We start from the raw sequence: 10988 nt of genomic DNA on the forward strand, positions 1-10988 counted from the left end.
TCAGAAAGTTCATCTTACATGTATGACTACGGGGCCTGTGTGTGTTCAAATATGTATGTCTGAGGTGTGGGCAGAGTGCCTAGTTTAAAGCTTTTATGCATACTCAAGAACTGTGACTGAGAAGGCCAGAGCAGAAAGAAGGGAACATTCACTTTTTTGTTGTTTCCTAGGAAGTGCCATGACGTCATTGGTGATGGGAGACTAGTGTAGTGATAGAGACATACCACTCTAATTCAGAAAAGACAGCCCGACCTACCCTGGTGGCAAAATGAATCAAGGCCATCTTTCCCGGGGACATTTTAGCAAAGTAAGTTGAGACCCTTAAAATGCCATATCTGTACTTTGGAATTGTTTTTTTAAGTTTAAACAACACAGAATATAGCGGAGACACTGTAGTTTAAAATAGGATGTTCTGGTTAGTTTGGGTCAACTTGACACTAACCAGAGTCATTTGGGAAGAACAAAACTCAGTTGTGGAAATGCCCACAGCAGATTGGTCTGTAGGACATTTTCTTGGTGGAGGATTATTGTAGGAGGGCCCATCCTCTTATGGGCAGTGCCACTCTGCCCAGACAGGTGGTCCTGGGGAATATAAGAAAGCAGGCTGAGCGATCCTTGGGGAGTGAGCACAAGCAGTGCTCGTCTACGGCTCCTGTTTCAGTTCGTCTACGGCTCCTCTAGGTTCCTGCTGCTGGTGAAGGTGCAGCTTCAGTTACAGTAGAAGCCTGAGGACCGAAGGGGTCATGAAGTTGAGACGAGGTAGAGTCAGTGAGAAGAGTCCAGGAGAGGCTATGTGCGAAGGGACAGCCCAGATACAGCAGAGACTCTTGCATTTTGAAGATGGCAGTAGCAAGGGGCAATGCTGAAGTCGGCAGTAGGTATGGAGGATGGCTGGCCTGAGCCTACGGAGAAGCTGGGTGTGCTGATGATGGCAGAGCCAGAGAGCTGGGTCAGCAGATCTGACACCCAGAAGTCTGTCACTGAGGTGTCCACTGTTGGTCTTTGGCTTTGCTCTGCTCTGGTTGTAACTCTGCCCTGGTGCTTTCCTCTTGAAATAAAAAGAAAAAAAGTATGTAACTTATCTTTGACTTTACCTGAGCTAACAGTTGAGAGACTTTGAACTTTAAAATGAAGTTTAGATATTTATAAAAACAAAACCAAAAAACAAAACAAAAAAACAAACAAAAAGAACAACAAAACTGAACTTTTAAAATGTTGGAATCTTTGAGGACTGGAGGATTATTAGAAGTTGGAATGTTCTTTATATTGTGATAGTGATATTAATATGAGAGCTTTGGGGATAAATAAAAAAGGAAATATAATGTTAGTAGTATGTTTGAGTGTCAAGTCAACATGGGTTAAACTGTCCTAGGTAGTGGTTTGGTAACTTGACATTTGCTGGAGTCATTTGAGAAAAAGGAACCGTCAACTGAAAAGAATGGCCACAGTAAATCGCCCTGTAGGCCAGCCTGTGGGTATTTTATTGATTAGTGTTTGATATCGGAGGGCAACTTGTTATGTGTTGTGCCATGCCTGGGTGGGTGGTCCTGGGGTTTGTAAGAAGGCAGGTTGAGAAAGGTTCAAGGAGCAAGCCAGCAAAGAATATTCTCCCATAGCTTCTGGTTCAGGTTCTGTTTCTAGGTTTCTGTCTTGACTTTCTTCCCTAAGTTCCCTCCATGATAGATTGGACCTGTAAGCTGACATTGATTCTCTCCTACCTGAATTGCTTTAGTAGTGATGTTTTATTACAGCACTAGAAATCACAACTAAGACACAAGAGGGTAAAACCAGACAGCACAGAGGACTAGGAAACTTCCCAACGCTTTCTAAACCTTCCTACCAAGGTTGTCATTAGTATTTTTTAAAAGTAAATCCTAACCCAAAGCCTGATTTGGAACAATGGATTGCACTCTAATGCTACACTTTCTTCTTTACATTTAGGTCATTGATTTGATATGACCTATAATATATGGCTGGCATTTGGGGGTTTGAAGAGATATATTCAACCTGCCTTCTACAGAGCAGATCTTTCTGGCTTCCTTGTTGATGAAAAGTTGTTTGTATGTTTATTTACAAAGTGGGCACAAGGCTCCTGATCATGCAGGTTCCTTGTCCCTCTGAATTCAAACTAGTTGACATCGCATAGACAATGGCCTTACACATTTTGGGACTCTCATCTGGCCGGTGTGGATAGACAGAAGAGCTCTTGTTTTCAACGGGCTTCTGTTTGTGCATATGACTGTTAACATGGGTGCCTGAATTGGAAACTACTTAATAAAAAACTGCAAGGGAAATAAACAAAAATGTTTTACAATGCAGTGGTACAGGGTTCCTTTAATAGGATATTCTTCTGCATCCAGTGCAGAACCTTGTAAAAATTCAATAAATAATTGTTGGCTGAATTAATAAATGCATGATGCTCTTGGAACACTTTGTTAATGGTATAGAATTATATATAGTTAGAATTGGTAGTTATAGTTAAATAATTCATGTGGATATTTCCTTAAATGGTATGATAAAAATGTGAGCTGTTGAAGCACCAGAATAGATTTATTATCTTTTAAACTCTTTCTTTTCCCAACAAGTAAATCTCATGCTGCAAATATTAACTATGAAAACATCATATAATATCTACCTGGAATCATAACCTCCTTAGAATTCAGACAGTGAACATTTATAATCCTAAGTAGGGACTATTTAAGGTAATGAGTTCTGAATAATATTTATTAACTATATTTTAACGATCCATCCTTTTTATTAAAAACATTAAAATCTTTTAGGAGTCACTTCATAAATGTAGTTTTAATTCTTTTACTATATTCATGGGCCACTGCTTTCTTAAGAAAAGAGATTAGGTGATTCAGGTTTAGAGAAACAAATTACTGTGCTAATCTTCAGGTATTTCTCTTTTTGATATGACCACTGGTGCAGTAGGCTTTTCATTAGTGTGCTACTGAACTATTTGCCAGGGATGGGAAATCTGGTGCTGAAGGGAGAAAACTCAGAAACAGACCCAATCTTTCAACGTAGTATAGAGAATAGGCAGAGAGATTCGGCACTAGTGTAGAGGTAATGCAATGTAACACAAGGACTTTGGGTACCACTTATAAACATAGTCTCCCAAAATTGTAGTCATGCATTTCTATGAGGCATGCAATGTTGAACAGCAAGGAACAACACGGCTATCCTATACTGTAGTGTGAAGTGTTTCGTCTGACCTTGAAAATTCTTGCCTAGTTGAGTGGCATTGCTTGCCGTGTTTCTGGCTTCATTTCACACGTTAGGATCGAGTAACACTAATGTCCCTATCGCTCGTGATAATCTGCTTATGCTGGATACTACTGATTGCTTGATGAGCCAGGTACACTTCGATTAGTCATGTTCTGGACCTGTTCACAGCCTCTCTCTATGTATCACTTGCATGGTCAGCATAGACATTTGTGTGTGTAACCATTGTTGGGGCACTGAAGGCCTTGCTAAAGTTTTCTTCTGTTACAGGAATGTTTTATGACCTGTCTCAACATTTGATCCTATAATGTACTAGAAAATATAATGAAGTCTCGGTGGGTTTTTAAAAATATTTCTGAATATGCACTTTAACAACCTGTGTGCATTCTCTCTTGTTTTTTAAGGAATTACGACACGGACTCCTAACCTGACTTTATTGCTGTACTCGTTGCTACTTTTTCTATTTTTTTTTTAAAACACTTTTTTGTTGCATTTGTTCAAAGATTTTTTTCTCTTAATATGTCACTATGTGATTACCTGGGGGTCATAGTGAATATCGCACGTGGCTTCTGTATGAAGTTAGGGTAGGAGTTTCTTAATGTTGCAGAGCCTGGCCAAGCACTGATTGGCAGCAGATCTGCTACTGTTCCCAAGGCTAGCAACTTTCTTATACTTTACCATTTAGCCTGAGTCAATTTTGTTTGGCTCGAGTGAAAATTATTTATTGAATTATAACAGGATTCACACTACACATAATAAGTCACATAATTCCTCATACATATATTTTGGAGGACATATTTCCAATAAATAGCAACATAAAAATGTTCTTGCCTCAAATTTCTGTTGCTGTATGACTTTCTGCTGAGTCCGCTGAGGCAACGTTTTCCTCTTTCAAATTCTCTATTAACTTTAATTAGACTCATGAGTTCGATGGCCAGGTGGGTTTTCCCTAAACACTCACAACCTGGTTTTCTAGGCTAGCAGTAGAATTAAGTTAAGCTGCAATTTTGAGGCAGAATTAACAATTATAAGCTACAGAAGGTTCCAGGGCCACCACAGCTCATTTTATCCACCAAGGACTTCGGCAGGAGGCACTTTAGTAAGCCAGGATAGGCATGTTTTAGGAAATACTATGGATCCGTTTTAGAAAACAATATTGGTTATGATTCCACAGCTGGAAGATCTCCAAGAAAATGTCTGTCCCTGTGAAAACATGCTTGGTCCATATGGCACAAGGAACACCATCCTGAGTGGTTGGTTCTCTGTTTTTCTGTGACATATTGCATAATATGGAATTTTCCATTTGTGTCGTCATAATAGACTAGTTAAGTTTAGTCTAATTTGACATTTTGGTTCATTTTGTTTTGTTTTGTCTTCTCGGAAGCATAAACTTGCCCACATCATGAGTATCCTTTAGGATGTTAATATGCATATCATTTGTAGTTTTCTTACAGTCTTTTAAAAAGCACAGACTAGAGCTGAAAATCTTCCTGCTATCCTACAGGCATTAGATCAGCTCAGGTACTGGCTGCTGGTTTAATAAAAGGACAGGATTTCCATTTACTTCAGGCAGGCTTAATGTATTGTTCTCGGAGTGAGACAGTCAGAATGAGGCAGGAGCCAAAGAATACACTTTATAGACACAAATAATCGTAAATTCAGAATGTCACCTTTAGGCAGAGGCATTTTTATTATTGTTAGCGGAGCTGCTGAGTAGGTTTGATGTTTTATTCTCTGGAGGACTCAATGTTCCTGAGTCCTGGAGCCCTGTCTTTATCAGGCTCACAAGGAGGGAGCCCAGCCAAACTTGCTTCCTATACTTCTCTATGATTGATAGCAGATGGCATGCTTTAAAATAAACCTATCCATTAGCAGTGCTCCGTGTTTTTACTCAAGGCATTTACAACTGTCTCAAGCAGGAAACACATTCGCTCCACAAGCAAGCTTCAGTCCGCAACAGCTGTACAGGTGCAAATCTCTCATTAACTCTTAAATAGTAGGGAGATAAACAACGGGCCTCTCTTTATTTAGAGGTGTATACTCCAAAGCTCTTGTGGATTTACTCTTCTCCACAAAAGGGGAGTTTTACCCAGGCACAGCTATATTACATACCAGCATGCTTCTCCTCAGAACGTAGGTGTCATGTGGGTATTATACTTTAAAAGTTTGCGTCTATGGTCACAGATTTAGTAGTGCATTATCAGTCTCTCAAGAGTATCTCCAATGACTTAAAAAAAAAGAAAAAGACTCAGAAAACGTCCCTGGCAGCTCTCAGGTGCCTGGTATCTTGTGCCTAAGCTGGGTGTGCCCCGAGACATTAGATTCATGTTGAGGGTGGTGAGCTCACAACTTAATTTTAGGCAGAGCATTAAATTCTTAGCCTATTGATAGATGATGTTATTTTTACCATTATGTTTAATTCATGTTTAATTTAGGAGAAAGAGTGGCCTCAGGATTTTGACGTGTGTTTGGGGGTGGAAAGAAAGCCTTGTAGTTTAAGTCAGTTATTAATACTGACTTTATTTTAGACATTGTTCTAGAAAGCTACTAAAATGAGGGTTGTTTTTTCAATCTTACCAAAAAGCTTAAAGAAAGTATTATATTAATGTCCTGGGTATTTTTTTTTTCAAATGAGAACACCACTGTGCTCTTTTGTTATAATATAAAATGGAGTTTTAACCAGAGTTTTCATGTCCATGATACTTTGATGGTCTTCTTTCTCAAAGTCTTCATGTCTTAGTTTAGAATCTAAGTTTGGGCACATCATTGTACATGCCTAATATTGCTACTATGATGGTGGGAAAAAAATAGTGGCTGCATATCACTTATATCTGTATCTGAATGTAGCTTTTAGGTTCATATTGCTATCCCCAACACTAGTAAACATATTCTAGTGACATTAAACACCTGAGGTCTATTGGTCCTCTCTGCTTTCCTTTCATGTTTGGAACTCTATGCTTAGAAAAATTTTAATGTCCAAACAAATCAATTCCGCTTTTTATATTTCACACTTTATTAATTAGATGCGTACAGAGTTGCCAATCAGAGGCACTCATCAGCATGAGGTAATACCAGTTTTCACTTGAAATTGATAAGACTTTGCCCCAAAGCAACGTAATTTGACACTTTAGCTTCGGCAGCTTTATTATTGGTGAACGTGTAATTCCCTGAGGCCTTCTGAAATAATGAAAGTGGTTAATGGAGCCCTCATTACAACCTTCCACGGGTCCCCGTGGACCCATGCCGCCATGATAGGTGAACCTGAGCCAAGATATCTCTTCAGTGGGCATCTGGAGAGGCGAAGCAGTAAAAGTCATAAAATGTGCCCCATGACTACCCTAGCCCATGATATTTTTTTAAACGGGTAGTTCATATTAAATAGAAGTGTGCCATTGATCTTCTTGTGAACAATATAGATGGTCCTAAAAAAATATAATGGAAGGATCCAAATATCTAAGTGTGCACACAGTACTGTGTTTTCTACAGTCATCTTTATGGGTCTCAAGAGACAGTGTGGTGAAAACAATCTTCTCTGTCTCTCTCTCTCTCTCTAGTTTTGTTTACTGATACTTTTTGTCTTTTGTTTGTGTTTTTTGGACTCAGAGACACACTGTGTTGCTGAGTTGGTCTCTCACTCAGGTCCTTCTGACTCCACCTCCTGAGTTGCAGATTATAGAGGCAAGCTCTACTCTGCCCAATGACATGGCTGCCTTTAGGCTTTGTAAATTCATTCAGGTAAGTTTTAGAACAAGCATACACAAACTCAAGGCAAAGGTAGAAACATAACCAGAATAACCAGGGATATGTAAGTGAAAAACATATTCTCATTTAGAAATGGGATATTTTTCATAGGTATAGATACACGATATCAGATGATTATGTTTGCAATAACTTGCTGTGCAGGAGCATTTCGTTTGGATTACTGAGAACTAAATTCATATTGGAGATGGTTATAAAAGGTAATGCCTGGCTGAATGGATATTCCACACCCCTTGTTGTAAGCTTCAAGGGCATATGGCTAAGAACCTGAGATCACTCAAGGGCATTCTGGTATAGAGCTTTAAAGAAGCAGGGGCATTAATGGCTGCTCTCCACACTTCATTACAAGTTTCAGTATCACAGTAAATGGTGGGTAGATTTGTAAACTCTTTAAACAGAGGAAAAAATGCCCAAGGAAGGGATACTAGGATAAGAGGTATATGTATGTGTAACCCTAAGTTCTGCAGAGAGAAATCTTTAGAAGGAAACCTTTTTTTTCCAACATGGACATTATGAGTTTGAACAGTTTCAGAATATGCTTAAACACTAAGATTGGTAGAATGAATTGATTCATGCTAAGACTGCATTGCTATCAAAGTAAGCTATGAATTCATTACACCTATTAGATATGAAGCCTCTTATTTTATTCAATTGCAGATAATCAGCCTTTGGAATGTAATGGTGGGAAATATGTCCCCGTCTTCTTCCCTTTGGATTAAAAACTCTAGATCTTTATTCTTTTTTTTGGGGGGGGGGTCGATCATTCATTCCATTTTTAAACGTTTACTTTATTCATTTTACATCCTGCTTATTTCCTCCAACCCAGTCACCCACCCACAGTCCTTCCTCCTAGCCCCTTCCCTTTCTCCTCTGGTAGGATCGGGGTATCTCCTGGGTATCTCCCCACCCTATCACATAAAGTCTCTGCAGGGTTAGGTGAATCCTCTCCCACTGAGGCAAGGCAAGCAGTCCAGCTGGAAGAACATATCCCACAGACAGGCAACAGCTTTGGGATAACCCTCCCTCCATTTGTTGGGAACCCACATGAAAACCAAGCTATACATATGTAGCAGATGTGTGGGAAGACCTAGGTTCCAGCCCATGCATGTTCTGGGCCCCAAGGGTCCAGGTTAGCTGACCCTTGGAGTTCCTATCCCCTTCTGAGCCCAAAATCCTTCTCCTCAATCTTCCTTAAGAGTCTCCACGCTCCATCCACTGTTTGGTTGTACATATCTGCATCTTTTTGAGTGGAAGGCACTCAGCTGCTGTTTGGAGCCTCTCAGAGGAGAGCCATGCTAGACTCCTGCAACATATGCAAGCCTAACAGAGTTTCTTGAAACGTGTCAGGGATTGGTGCTTTCCCATAGGATGGGTCTCAAGTTAGGCCAGTTATTGCTGGCCATTCTCCAAGTCTTTGTTCCTTCCCCTTTCCCTGCATTTCCCGTGGAAAGGATAATTTTTGACTTGAAAGTTTTGTTGGTGGGTTGCTGTTCCTATCACTGCGCTGGGATTCTTACCTATCTACGGGTAGTGGTATCTTCAGGTTCCATATCCCAAATACTGTGAGTTATAGCTAAGGTCACTCTCATTGATTCTTAGGTACCTCCTTTATCCGGCACCTCTGTCTCTTTCTGCAGATGCCCGCCTACCTCCTCGTCCCTATCAGTTGCAGATTTGCATTCATTGCCATGGCCTTCTGGCCATCTCTCCTGTCCCTTTCCACTACTGATGCCTCCACTCATTTCTTTGCTCCATCTGCCTCTTCTGACTATGTTATTCCCCCCTCTAAGTGAAATTCAAGTATCCTCTCTCCTATCTTTCTTTTTCTTTAGCTTCTTTGGGTCTGTGGAGAGTAACGTGCTACCTGTATTTTATGGCTAATTTCTATTTATAAGTAAGTACCTATCATGAATGTCCTTTGGGGCCTGGTTTACCTCACTGAGGATGATATTCTCAAGTTTTATCCATTTTCCTGAAAAATTCATGATATCTTTGTTTTTAATTGCTGAAAAGCATTCTATCATGTAGATATGTCACATTTTCTTTATCCATCCTTCAGTTGAGGGACATCTAGGCTGTTTCCAGTTTCTGGCTATTAAAAATAAAGCTGCTATGAACATAGTTGAGCAAGTGTCTTTGTGGTATGGTGAAGCATCTTTTGGGCATATGTCCAGAAGTGTTACAGCTGTTTCTTGAGGTAAACTATTCTCAGTGTTCTGAGAAACTTGCAAATTGATTTCCAAAGTGCTTGTACTTTGGAAATTTACACTCCTATAAGCTCCTTATGCCCCAAATTCACAAGTGTAAGCTGGGGATAACAATAAGCTCTGAAGATCAAGGTTAGATCTACTGGCTTCTGCCACTTCTCCACTTTTTCCTCTGGCCATAATAGTTAGCAATAGCTTATTACAGAGTCTTCATGCTGAGCAGTTTAAGGCCTCCGAAGACTCAGTGCAGGGATGCAGGCAACTTTCCTGTCAAGTTCATTGGCACAGTGAACTTGAAAGGAAGATTGGCTAGCCCTGGTAGTCCTATAGAATCACTAGCATCAAGTGTTCTGGATCAATAGTATTTTGACCATTGGATAGGTTCTCTAGATTCAACCAGACACAGGTGGCAAATGAAGAAATAAAGATTTCATATTTTGTTAAGTATTCTATAAGTTTTGCTGTTTATATTTAATTATAAGGAGCTAGAACCATCCAGTGGAAAAAAGATAGCCTTTTCAACAAATGGTGCTGGTTCAACTGGAGGTCAGCATGCAGAAGAATGCAAATCAATCCATTTTCATCTCCTTGAATTAGACATTTCTAAGTAGAGCATATTTGTGCATTGTCTTGTCTGGATTCTGTGCAATTAGTTTCATTTGAAGTTGATCATTGCCAGGTATAGGTTGAGACTAGGTTACTTTCTATTATCTGTCCTGTTTATAAGTAGGCCACCATTGTTCTGTACTCTGAGATTTCTTTAAAGATCTTTTCAAAATCAAGATATAGTCAGCTTATGGGACTTCAGAATCAATTATCAAAGAAATAACCTAACAGAGCACCCATTTCTTAAACATTTGTTAAACTGGCTTCACTTCTTGTTTTTCTCTTTTTCCTTTTTTTATGTAAGAAAAGAAACTAAAGAGACAGCTCAACATTGCCAGTTGAAGTGAGCTATTAATCCATTAAATCTCCTAGACATGAATTTTTTTCTTTTGTGGAATTCTAGATACATTGAATTGCTGCTTTTGCAGAGGACCTGGGTTCAGTTGTTAAAACCCACATGAAAGCTTATAACTTTCTGTACCTCAGGTTATAGAGGATATGATGCCTTCTTCTGGCCTCTGTGGGTGCCAGGCAAGCATGTGGTATACAAACACACACACACACACACACACACACACACACACACACACACATATATATATATATATATATATAGGCAAAAATCATAAACATAAAAATTATTAAAAATTACATAAGCAGACAGAGAAATCTAACTAATTTAGATATTGTATTGTTGTTATACATTTAAATGTACTTTACATTTGTTTGACTTTTTTTTTCTTATTTCAGGCCTTTGACCAGTGAATCAATGAAAAAAAATATGACCTTGTGAACAGCAGGAGTTCCTATTTAGCAGAAAGCCTAGCATTCTCAGACTCTATGACAACAATGACCAAAGGTTCTATTTCCCAATAATAAAAGTTTTGATCCTGTAAAATGAGTGTAATATTACTAATTTTGCTTGTGTGCTTGGAAAAAGTCCTAAGCTATTGGCTTCAACTTTTTAAGAGAAGAAAGCCATAAGAGGCACATTCAGAGTTAGAATTATGCTTCTCATCCTGTGCCCTTTATGAACAAAGAAAAACAATAACATCATCTTTTTACTAAAGGAATGACATAATGGAACCCAAGTATTTGGGCAGAATTTTGTATTAATTCAGCTTACTGTTGACATGATGAAACACCTTAACCAAAAACAGCTTGGGAGGAAGAGTTCATTTTTCTATA

General features: G+C 39.1%; 1 long non-coding RNA gene across 1 annotated transcript in view; it reads left to right on the forward strand.

Moving 5' to 3' along the window:
• The window catches only part of LOC127685342 (uncharacterized), a 163562-nt gene extending 152881 nt beyond the window's left edge, over window positions 1-10681 (forward strand). Inside the window, exons 5-6 of the long non-coding RNA XR_007977844.1 lie at window positions 6832-6963; window positions 10551-10681. This is a non-coding gene — a long non-coding RNA (uncharacterized LOC127685342). The remainder of the gene's footprint in view (window positions 1-6831; window positions 6964-10550) is intronic.
• Window positions 10682-10988: the final 307 nt, after the last annotated feature.

This window comes from Apodemus sylvaticus, chromosome 5 (assembly GCF_947179515.1).
Source record: "Apodemus sylvaticus chromosome 5, mApoSyl1.1, whole genome shotgun sequence".
In the NCBI taxonomy this organism is placed as follows: domain Eukaryota; kingdom Metazoa; phylum Chordata; class Mammalia; order Rodentia; family Muridae; genus Apodemus; species Apodemus sylvaticus.